This window comes from Sorex araneus, chromosome 3 (genome assembly GCF_027595985.1).
Source record: "Sorex araneus isolate mSorAra2 chromosome 3, mSorAra2.pri, whole genome shotgun sequence".
In the NCBI taxonomy this organism is placed as follows: domain Eukaryota; kingdom Metazoa; phylum Chordata; class Mammalia; order Eulipotyphla; family Soricidae; genus Sorex; species Sorex araneus.
The window spans coordinates 227,882,771-227,895,211 of NC_073304.1; the positions used below are offsets into that span (position 1 = coordinate 227,882,771).

The window sequence follows — 12,441 nt, forward strand, 5'->3', positions numbered from 1 at the left end:
CTGGCAGACCCAGGGGACCACGTCAGGTGTCGGGGATCCAACTCGGGCTGGCCTCATGCCAGGCAAGCGCCCTACCCATCAGACGATCTCTCAGCCCCTTGGACCCTGTTTCTCTCTCCTCGCGGGTCCTCACCGACTGACACCTCATCTCTTTCCTTGCTCTTCGCATATTCTTGTCTTTCCTCACCCACTGAGCGTCAGCACTCGGGGCAGAGGCTCCTTCCCTTTGTTTGCAGCTGTTTGCAGCACACAGACTAAAATTGGAACGATACGGAGAAGATTAGCATGGCCCCTGCGCAGGGATGACATGCAAACTCGTGACGCCTTCCATATTTTTTAGGACTGGAGCAATAGCACAGCGGGTAGGGCATTTGCCTTGCACGTGGCCGACCTGGGTTCAATTCCTCCATCCCTCTCGGAGAGCCCGAGAGTATCCCACCTGCACGGCAGAGCCTGGCAAGCTACCCGTGGCATATTTGATATGCCAAAAACAGTAACAACAAGTCTCACAATGGAGACCTTACTGGTGCCCGCTCGAGCAAATCGATGAGCAATGGGATGACAGTGCTACAGTGCTACAGTTCTTCAGGAACAGTCATAGCAGGGCTGGGGCATAGCACCGAGGTAGCTCACAGTCCCCTAAGCAGGGGGTCCTGGGTTCTGCCACGGGCTCTCCTGACTCCCCACTAACAATCACAGGACGGGTGAGTCAGTAGGCAAACCCCAGAACAGGGAGGGAACTGAACACAGGTCAGTAGCACGGCGGGGCCTGTGGAACTCAGACAGGGGTTTGCTTTTGGTTCACAAAGGTCTCTGGAGCCACAGAACATCCTAGAAGGAGCACGGCCCGATCTCTGAGTCATCGTCACTCATTGGAAGTTCAGGGTCCAGTTCTTCAGGGTTACCGCTGTCAGGACACTCAGTGCTTCTGGAAAAATGAAACACAGAACCAAAACCTCTTTCACTGCTGAAAATCTCTCATTAGCGAATATTTCTCCGCTACATCAACCCTTCTTCTAAATGCCACTCATGATTCCAGCTTCTGCCTTCGGGGACTCAAAAATAAATGTAATGGTACTTAAAGCCTTTGGAGACAATTTTCCAAGTCTCCCCTCGAGGGTAGACACGCATGACTCGATTATTCTACTACATGATTTTCATTATCTCTAAGAGGGTCTGGAGCTCGTGGTGAGTTTTGTTTGTTTATTTGCTTGTGTGTGTGTGTGTGGGGGGGGGGGTGTCACACCCATCCGTGCTTAGGGTTTACTGCTGGTTCTACACGCAAAGATCACTCCTGGCAGGCCTGGGGAACGCTCTGGGATGTGGCAGATCAAACCCGGGTGAGTTGTGCGCAAGACAAGTGCCAATCCATTTTGCTGTCTCTCCAAGACCCTCCTGGTTCTCCTTAAGAAACAGCTGTAGGGGCTGGAGTGATAGCACAGCGGGTAGGGCATTTGTCTTGCACCTAGTCATCCTGGGTTCGATTCCCAGCCTCCCATATCGTTCCCTGAGCACCGCCAGGAGTAATTCCTGAGTGTAGAGTTGGAAGGAATCTCTGAGCATTGTGAGGTGTGAGCCATCTCCAAATCCCCAAGTAAAATAAAGCCCGTGATTACCATTTAAACTTCTTTTTTCCCCCCTTCCTTTCCTTTTTGAAGTCTTTAGGCAATTGGTTGAAAGGGCTCAATACAATTGCACAGGGCATAGAATATGACTCTTTTCATCTCGAGACTTTTTCTAAGTCACCAGCTTTTGTGGGGGTGGCAGTGCTGGAAGGGGTTTTGGACCCTACCCGCCTGTGTTCAGGGCCTACTCTTGGCTCTGCACTCAGGGATCACTCCCGGGGGCGCTCAGAGATCATTCCTGGCAGGAATCCATGGGGTGCCAGGGATCAAATCCAAGTCAGCTGAGTGCAAGAAAAATGCCCTTCCTCTGTATTATGTCTCTGGCCATAAATGATCAGTTCTTCAAATAGTGACCCAAATGGGTTGAGAGTAGACCGTTTCTGGTGGTGGAGAACCCAAACCTGGTGATGCTCAAGGGTTACTCCTGACTCTGCACTCAGGAATTACTCCTGGCGGGGCTCAGGGGACCATATGGGATGCCAGGGATGGAACAAGGGCGGCTGCATGCAAGGCAAACGCCCAATCCACTGTACTATCCTCAGACTCTAAGAATAGACACTTTTTTTAGGTACTGTATAGAAATTTGTTGGATAAATGCAAAGGTGTGGGAGCAGGGAAAATATAGGAAGAGGCATTTTATGTGAAGGAAAACAAATACAAAATCTGTAGAGAGAAGGGAAGGCCTCACCATCTTTGGCAGTTTCAACAGTACCTCTCTCCAACAGGGCAAGGGAGTGATCAAGGTCCTTGAGGGAACTGTGTGTACTCAGGTAATAGGATGTTTCCAGGAATCCTCAGGTTCACAATCTTTCATTGATTTATTTATTTTTGACCACACCCACAGTGCTCAGTGTTTGCTCAGGGCTCTGTTCTCAGGATCACTCCTGACAGAGCTTGAGACCATTACTGTATCACTGTACATCACTGTTATTCCGTTGCTCATCGATTTGCTCTAGCGGGCACCAGTAACGTTCCCATGGTGAGACTTGTTGTTACTGTTTTTGGCATATCGAATATGCCACGTGTAACTTGCCAGGCTCTGCGGTGCAGGCGAGATACTCTCGGTAGCTTGCCGGGCTCTCCAAGAGGGACGAAGGACTCAAACCAGGGTCAGCCGTGTGCAAGGCAAATGCCCTACCTGCTGTGCTGTCGCTCCAGCCCAGCTTGAGACCATAGGGGGAATTGAACCCAGGATGGCTACAAGGCAAGTGCCTTATCTCCTGGACTATGGACTATCTCTCCAGCCCTGACCCCAGTTTATATATATATATATACATATATATATGCATATATATATATATATATATATATATATTTCTTTTTGGGTCACACCTGGCAATGCACAGGGGTTACTCCTGGCTCTGCACTCAGGAATTACTCCTGGCGGTGCTCAGTGGACCATATGGGATGCTGGGAATCGAACCCGGGTTGGCCGCGTGCAAGGCAAACGCCCTACCCGCTGTGCTATGGCTCCAGCCCCCAGTTTATGATCTTAAGGGATCTGTAACATGTGTCCATGTTCACTTTTAGTTTCAATTTCAACCCCCCAAAATAAGCGTTTGGCTATATTCATGAGAGACGCTTGTCCCTCTGTTTTCTTTGATATAATGACGCATTCTCCAAGCTGTCTTCTCTATGAACTAGACCGGTTTCATCTAGTAAAACCCGGGGCTGAGGGTGGGGCTCAGACCAGAGCTACTGAGCGGAGCTTCTCTTGTTCAGCTCATACAAGCAGCTGCTCACTCCACGAGGCGAGTCGAGGGACAGCGCAGTCCTCGTTTGTGCATCTCACTCCCCGGGGTACCCTCCAAAGATGGCAGACGAGCTGCTAAGGCGGAAAAGCGTGTTATTGGTCAGCATTTCCTCTTTCCTACTAAGCTGACAACTCTGTCAAAACCAAATACGGCAAATTTGCTGTAACCTAAGAGAGTCATCCTTCCTGAGAGCTATCTTCGCACATCCTCCTCCCTCCCTCCCTCCCTCCCTCCCTCCCTCCCTCCCTCCCTCCCTCCCTCCCTCCCTCCCTCCCTCCTTCCTTCCTTCCTTCCTTCCTTCCTTCCTTCCTTCCTTCCTTCCTTCCTTCCTTCCTTCCTTCCTTCCTTCCTTCCTTCCTTTCTTATTGAATCACAGTGAGATACTCAGGAAGTTGTTCATTGGGTTTCAGTCGTATAATGTTCCAACACCGGTCCTTCACATTGGTACATTTCTCACCACCAATGTTCCCAGTATCCCTCCCATCACCCCCCAAACAGCCTGCCTCTATGTCAGGCACTTTTCTTCTCTCTCTTTCTCTCTATTGCTCTCTCTCTTGTGTGCACACTCTTTTTCCCTCTCCCTCCCTCCCTCCCTCCCTCCCTCCCTCCCTCCCTCCCTCCCTCCCTCCCTCCCTCCCTCCCTCCCTCCCTCCCTTCCTCTCTCTCTCTCCCTCTCCATTTAGGTACTGTGTTTTGCAATACAGGTTCTGGAAGGTTATCATACATATCCCTTTACCTCCTTTCAGCTTCAGCTCTTCTCCAGAGTGATCATTTTCAGCTGTCATTTTCAGAGTGGTCCCTTCTCTATCCTAACTTCTCCACCTCCACTTATGGCAAGTTTCCAAACGTGGGCCAGGCCTCCGGGTCCTCTTTTCTGTTGTCCTTGGGTATTCGTCTCATACTTTGTTTTTTCATATTCCACAAATGAGCACAATCATTCTGTATGTATCCCTCTCCTTCTGATTCATTTCACTCAGCATGGTACTTTCCTTGTCCATCCATTTATAAGCAGATTTCATGATTTCACGATTCCTGGTGGCAGTGTAGCATTCCATTGTTAGATGTGTGCCATTGTTTCTTTTACCAGTCATCTGTTCTCGGGCACTCTGGTTGTTTCCCGATTCTGGCTATTTTCCACTCCTAAGAGATGGTGGAAGTCTTCATGAACAGCCCTTGGGTCTTGTTTGTTTCTGAAGTTCCACCCCCAATCACCAAATGCAGTTCAGTAACAGTCTACCGATGTTTGGAAAGGAATGCACACCTTCACAGAACCCATGATGCAATTCAGAAGAAAGCAGGAGTTTTGCAATATCGAAACCATCCCAAGTAGTTTCACTCTGTGAGAGAAAACGTAGGCGGTAGAACATGAGTTGGATCAACAATGACCTGCAGGGTTAGTGGGTTTCAACTCTCACGGCTATTATAATTTCTGGGTACTTTAGAAACAATAACCAATACCTGGCAATGCCCACAAAAACGACTGTAATAAACATAGACATGCAGATGGTGTTTTTGCAGTGTGTTTTGGGCCCCTTGGGGTATAATCCCAGAAGCTGTAATGCTGGGTCATATCAAAGCTCAGTTTTTAGTGTTTTTGAGGAATGTCCATATTGTTTTCCAAAAAGGCTGGGCCAGTGGGCATTCCCACTAGCAACGAATGAGAGTCTCTGGCTCCCTGCATCTGTGCCAGCACTAGTTGTTCTTGTTTTCATTCCAACCATTTTCTATGCACCCGAACATACATCATCCTGCATCACTTTCAGATTGGACCCAACTGGGTTCAGACTTTACCAATGGGCTGGATGGGTGCTTGTGACAAACTTAACCCAATGCTGGCTTCTCAGTATCTAGGGCCTTTCCTTGTTGTCTTTGGAGATCGCTCTCTCTCTCTCTCTCTCTTTTTTTTTTTTTTTTTTGCTTTTTTGGTCACACCCAGTGATACTTAGTGGTTACTCCTGGCTTTGCACTCTGGAATTGCTCCTTACAGTGCTTGGAGACGATATGGGATGCCGGGGATCGAACCCGGGTCGGCCACATGCAAGGCAAACGCCCTACCCACTGTGCTATCGCTCCGGCCCCGGATCTCTCTTCTATAATGTTTGGAGGAGGGATTTTCAAGCTGTGTTCAGGGGAGGCCGCTGAGCTACTCCTGGCAACAGACAGTCACGCAGGCTGGACTAGCCAACGCTTGTGCCCGGTAGGACGAGGGCCTGTCTGGTTTCAATCAGCAGTGCTCAGGGTGCGGCAGCCTATGTGCCTTGCACGCCCCAGGCACACGCTCCTGCCCCTAGTCTTTCTCTCCAGCCCCTCTGTTATTTAATATCTAGAGGTTCCTTTTTCTCTTCCAAGTCGAAGTGATATGAATACACTCTATAAAAACTGGAAGCAGAGAAGACAAGAGGAAAAAAAAGATCTCTGTAATACTTTCAATATTTTGGTGCATTAACTTCAACAGTTTTCTAAATATATTCCTTACACTTTCGAAAATCTCATACTATGTGTGTTTAAGGAAAAAAATTTCATGTTGCTCCATGAATTGCACTGTCTTCCTAGCAGCCCTGTTTTTTCAAGACAGATGCCAGTGATGTTGAGATCCCAGTTGTCATTGGAAGGTTTGCCTGAGCGTGTTTAGGACAGTTATCTGCTTCTGCTATGTCCCAGGCAGGCTTCAGTTCCACGTTCCCACTGTCCATTTAGCTTTGCCACTGTGTGTATAATTTTATTTGTCAAAGAAGCCAGGAAGGAGAACACGGAATATAATGGATCTGTCATCGTCAGTCACTAACATTATACTATGTCTGGAACCATTGGGTCTTTCTGGAAGGCAACCCCACCATGGGTGCTGAGAGTCTTTACACATCTTGCTCTACCCCGTAGCATGCAGGAGGCCTGGGTTTGAGCCCTGACAACACATGATATCCCAGGTACTGCCATGAGCAAACCCACCCCCACCACAACAGCCCCTGAGCACCCCCATTTGTGGCCCCCAAATCAATCAAACCAAATCAGACCAACCCAAGCTATATTTCCCTTTTCCCAAGTAATTTTGCATCCAGAAACTTATTTCCCCCTGGGGAAAAAGGTATTCTAAGGTTTTGTAGAAGGATCTGAACTGTGATATTACTCAATCACCTTAATCATACTATGAAAGAAAGATGATACTGTTTCTATGTCCAAAATCTGGCAGGTGGTTAATATACCGATGATGGAAAATTATATTAAAAAGCCACTCTTAGAGGCTGGAGAGAGAGTACAGGGTTGCTTGCCCTGCAGCCAACCCCTGTACTATCTCTCCAATTAGTTGAGCAAGTCTAATCCCGGCATCACATAGAGTCCCCTGACCCCTGCCAGAAGTGATTCCTGAGTGCAGAGCCAGGAGTAAGCTCTGAGCACTGCGGGCCCAGGAGGAAAAAAAAAAAAGAAGAAGAAAAAATTTACTACTACAAACATAAGTCTTTAAAACAATAATACTTTGCAAAAGGACTTATCACAATGAAAAGAAAAAAATTGTTTACTGCATATGCCCCTAATTTTGATCTTTATATATAAAAACACTGAAAATAAACAACTCTAAGTGGTACAATTAGATGTTAGTATAGTTTGGGATTTTTTTTCCCCAGATGAATTAAAATGGCATAATTTGCCCTTTGTAATGGGGGGAGGGGATAAAAGAGAACCCCCACAGGTGGTCAGCCCCTTCCTAGGAACTAAGATTCCCTTCCTTCCCCCGAGGGCGCCTTTGCCAACTTCATCTCATCCTGCTTTCGTCTAGTCAGCTGAGCCTGTGGCATTTATGTCTGTGGTGCACTTGGATTCGTCCCATGGAATATTCCCTTTCTTCCATGTTCTTTTTTAACAGCATGATCTTTTTATATCCGCGCTCAACAGAGAGCTTCTTGGAAGCGCGTCTTGATTTCTCTGGCCGCCTCCTCCTCTTCTTCTACATCAGATCATTAGTGAGCACATTTTGAGCGTCTCCTTCTCAGGCCCTCAGCTGTTAATCCTCCTTCCCTTTTAGACTCTCCAGGGATGAGCGCACGCTGATCTTTTCTTTGAGTTCCTCGCCATATGTTTTGCTCTGAAGTAGGGGACACTGGCGTGGAAGGTCCGAGTGTTTCTCCTCCACACCCCAGAGCATCTGTTCCACACTGGCCCTGATCTGGAACTTTCACGGGAAAGGGAAGGAGCATTGGAACGAGACCCCCAGACCCCAGTAGAGACCTGAGCCGGTGAACACAGCTGAGGGGTTGGTTGGTCCTGGAGAAACGGGCTGGGTTTCTGGTGATCCCCAGTTGCAACTGGGGTGACAGAATACCTCAACTGGGGTCTTGAGGACTCCCTGTTACAGTTTCTCTCAAAGTACTGAGCTTGGGGGTGCAGTCCAGGGATGCTGATCTCCCACGTGCCAACTATGCTTTTATGTTTGTGTGTAGGGTTTCCCAGTCATAACCTAGGATTTTACCAAATATGGACCTAGATATTCTGTATTTTCTATGGTTAAAATTTAAGTCAGCAAAAACAGGCAAAACAAAAACGTGAATCATTGCAAAAGGCAAAAAGGGGGTGAGAGAGCTGGTGCAGGAATCGAGGTACTTGCCTTGCATGTGGCCTACCCAGCAGAGGGTAACCTGTGCCTCACCAGGAGAAAGCCCTAAACATCACCCCGAAATGGTAGGGATGAAAATAGTCACATTCTACCACCTAGAGAGAGCTTCTTTTCCCGTTTTGCAGCTGGGTGTGGACTAGAAGAACTCTCATTCTTGGTTTTTTTTTTTCTTTTTGGGTCACACCGGCAGTGGACAGGGGTTACTCCTGGCTCTGCACTCAGGAATCACCCCTAGCGGTGCTCAGGGGACCATATGGGATGCTGGGAATCGAATCCGGGTCGGCCGCGTGCAAGGCAAATGCCCTCCCTGCTGTGGTATCGCTCCAGCCCCAAGAGCTCTCATTCTTTTCTGTCTTTGGTCCTTGTGTTGGTCAGTGATGGGAGTACCAGTTCCCCACCGGGGTCTCATTGGAATTGGTTGAATGACATAGTTTGATGAAGGGTCTTCCAGACCTTTGGTATCAGAAGGCATCCAAAAGCATTGATGACAACAATCAGACAGAGCATTCATGAGAGTCCCAGCTCATCAGGCGCCAGGGCTAAGCCAGACACTCAGAAGCACTCCGTGCACATCTTCACTGACTCCTGACAACAGGCGCTGGAGTGGGTTTTATTATCAAGATGATGCCTGCCGAGAGGTCACAGTCAGGACGAGGTGGAGTGTGCCATAATCAACAGCCCTCGCTAATCAGGATCCCCACACCCCCCGGCCCTCCTGTCCGATGCACACGGAGATGCAAAACCCACCCTAGACTCTGCCTCTTGACTTGGCTCTCCTCCTCCACAGCTGCCCCATCTGGGCCCTTTTCTCCCCAAATCCCCTTAAAAACCTGAGCATCTAGGTCAGGCCGAATCTGCCTGGCAAAATTCCCTTTGGGTTTCTGAACAGTGGCCTCAGTCCTGGCCGTGGACCATGTTCTTCCAGCAAGGGGGAAGGTGAGGGGAGCAGTCACATCCTTCACGGCACTTCCCAGGGGAAAAGCCCCGTGTTCCACTCCATCAAGGACGGGTGTCTCCCACGGCCCCTGCCATACTGCTCACTTTGTCAAAGTGCCTCCCGCGCACGGAACCCTCCAGAAATCAGGATGGCTTCGGGAAGAAAGTGTGGAAGGTGATTTCAACTTGGGATGCGCTCATGACTTTCCTTTCTCCAGCCTCCTCTACCCACACACTCCCCTCCTCTGCCTTGCTCTGTTTTCTGTTCTATATTGACACTCTTTCCCAAATGCAATCCAGACCTGTTCCCCCCCACCACCAGGGCATTCAGGAGGAGACCCTAGAAGAGTCTCCCATCCTTGAGGTCTTATCACCCCAGCCTTGGCTCCACTATTCTTCACCCCAGCATTCAGCCACAACACCCTTGTTTAGGGATACCCTATGTCATGCTATCTTTTGCCTTTTTGCTTTGGAGGACTATCCAGAATATTCGAGCCCTGCCCCGCCCCAGTTCCTCTGAACCCCCCGACCTGGGGGTTTTCTGAGGCATAACCCAAATAGAGGAACCTCTGCACCTGCTTCTAAGAAGCTTGAGTCCTTCAGACTTTCTTCAATAATTTACTTTGTAGTGTTGGTTTTCACTCCTAAGAATGGTGGAAGTCTTCATGGGCAACCTTGGGTCTTGTTTATTTCTGAAAGTCCATCTCCAATCACCAAATGCAGTGCATAATGGCCTGCCGATGTTTGGGAAGGAATGCATGACGTCACAGAACGCAGGATGCGATTCAGAAGAAACTGGGAGTTTTGCAATATCGAAACCATCCCAAGTAGTTTCACTCTGTGAGAGAAAACGTAAGTGGTGGAACATGAGTTGGGTCAACAATGACCTGCTGGTTATTGGGTTTCAACTCTCACGGTTATTAAAATTCCGCAGTACTTAAAAAAATGACCAATACCGAGTGATACCCACAGAAATTCCATTCAACTGTTTTTTTTTTTAATTGAATCACCATGTGGAAAGTTACAAAGCTTTTAGGCTTAAGTCTCAGTCATACAATGATCGACCACCCATCCCTTCACCAGTGCACAGGTTCCACCATCAAGAACCCCAGTCTACCTCCCATCCCACCCCCACACCCCTGCCTGTGTAGCTGATAATTTTCACTTTACTTTCTCTTTACTTTGATTACATTCAATATTTCCACAAAAAGCTCACTATTATTGTTTGGAGTTCCCCCCCCCCCAAAATCAGGCCTGCTGAAAAGGAAGCATTTGATAACTTGTTTTCCTTTGCTGAGAATGAAGAGCTATGAGGTTTTGGATTTCTGTGTTTTAGTATTTTAGTACCTAAGTCCAGGGAAATTTCTGCCAGAAATTGCATCATTGCAAGCTCGTACCTCCCTTCAGTAGTCCTTATAGATGGTGGTCTGCCACGCCGCCCCCCGGAAAGGAAAAGCCGAGAGAGAAAATCCTTTCCCCTCCTGGGGCGGTATGGGGCTATGGCTTAGTTCATAGTCTAGAGACATTTCTGCAAGAAGCTGCTGGTGCCAAAAGTAGATAGGTGGCCTCCGGAATCAATGGTCATTCAGCAACGGAGAGGCCACACACGTGCAACCGCTCGGGTCACATCTCGGTGGAGAGCGGACTCAACTCTGTTTTTTTAATTTAATTTAATTTTTTTTTTTTTTGCTTTTTGGGTCACGCCCAGCGATGCTCAGGGGTTACTCCTGGCTTTGCACTCAGGAATTACTCCTGGCGGTGCTTGGGGGACCATATGGGATGCCGGGGATCGAACCTGGGTTGGCCGCGTGCAAGGCTAACACCCTACCCACTGTGCTATCACTCCGGCCCTCAACTCTGTTTTTAAGAACATCCTGGGAGAGTGTAATCAACAACCAAGGTTAAGGATGACTGTTCCAGGTAAAGATAGAAATTTCAGTATACAAAGACATTTGTTTGCATCCCCAAATTCACGTGAAGGCCTATCAGTGCTGACTGTGTTTCCAGGCGTTTCCATCAAGCCTATCACATCCGGGTTCATGTTCTCTTTACAGGGTTCCTGCATTTCTATCAGAGGAGCAAAGAGTAGCTGCATCTTCCACGGGGACCTTGCTGGTGGATATTGGCTGGAATCCCAAGCCAGAAGGAGACAACATTGAAGGCATTTTAAAAATATGTTTAACTGTTGCTAAATGTTTCATGTTATGGTTAAAGTCTCTGCTTGTGAAGTAAATAGAGCTTTTGAACATGTGATGCAATGTGAGCTCAGGAACACAAAACCCTTGGACTCTTAAGTCTATGGCCTTATAGGTTAACGGGTAAAACAGAGCAAGAGATGAGGTAGAGTCATTGCAAGTTTTTAGCCTTCAGCCCTGTTTCTATAAAATAAATGCCATGTATTTGTCAACCTCGAGGCCTAGTTATCTTACTAAGTGCTGTTTTAAATCTAAGGGTTACCGTATCTTTGGTGGTGAGCAGAAACCCTAACGATACTGAAAGGCCACCTGAAGCAGCCTTCCAACTGTGGACCAGTCCTCTTTGTTTGTTTATTTATTTATTTATTTATTTATTTATTTTTGCTTTTTTGGGTCACACCTGGTGATGCTCAGGGGTTACTCCTGGCTTTGCACTCAGGAATTACTCCTGGCGGTGCTCAGGGGACCCGATAGGATGTTGGGAATCGAACCCGGGTTGGCCGCATGCAAGGCAAGTACCCTCCCTGCTGTGCTATCGCTCCAGCCCCTGGGCCAGTCCTCTTGACTTTTGTTTCTACTGTCCCTGGGTATGAGACTCATATTATGTTTTTGTACTTCCCACAAATGAGTGCAATCATTCTATGTCTAGCCCTCTCCTTCTGACTCATTTCACTCAGCATGATACTCTCCATGTCCAACCATTTATAAGCGAATTTAGTGCCGAGGGAGAAGGCAGTGGGGACTGAGAAGGGACCTTTATGGCAAAGATAGTTGGAAATGATCACTCTGGTTAAGAACTGTGTGCTGAGAGTGGGTAAAGGAACAAACATGATAACCTCCCAGTATCGATATTGCAAACCATAATGCCCAAAGGGTGTGTGTGTGTGTGTGTGTGTGTGTGTGTGTGTGAGAGAGAGAGAGAGAGACAGAGACAGAGACAGAGAGACAGAGAGAGACAGAGACAGACAGAGACAGACAGAGACATAGAGACATAGACAGAGAGAGAGAGAGAAGGAAATTCACGCCATAGAGACACGCAGGGTGTGTGTGGGGGTGGTGGGAGGGAAACTGGGGACATTGGTGGTGGGAAATGTACACTGGTGGAGGGATGGGTGTTAGAACATTGTATAACTGAAACTGGATCATGAACTGCCTGGTAATTGTCTATCTCATGCTGATTGAACTTTTTTTTTTTTTTTTTAAAAAAGGTCACTTGATTTGCCAACATTACTTTTGAATTTTTTCCACTTGCTCTGCCAAATTACACTTGAGTGGTAAATGTGCCTTTAAAGTGTCATTCAAGATCAATTATCAACTAGGAACTT

The 12,441-nt window shown here is 47.8% G+C and overlaps 1 non-coding gene across 1 annotated transcript; it reads left to right on the forward strand.

Moving 5' to 3' along the window:
- Positions 1 to 233: 233 nt before the first annotated feature.
- LOC129403838 (U6 spliceosomal RNA) lies at positions 234 to 337 on the forward strand. The gene has a single exon (XR_008629498.1). It is a non-coding gene; the product is annotated as a U6 spliceosomal RNA (small nuclear RNA).
- The last annotated feature ends 12,104 nt before the right edge of the window (positions 338 to 12,441 follow it).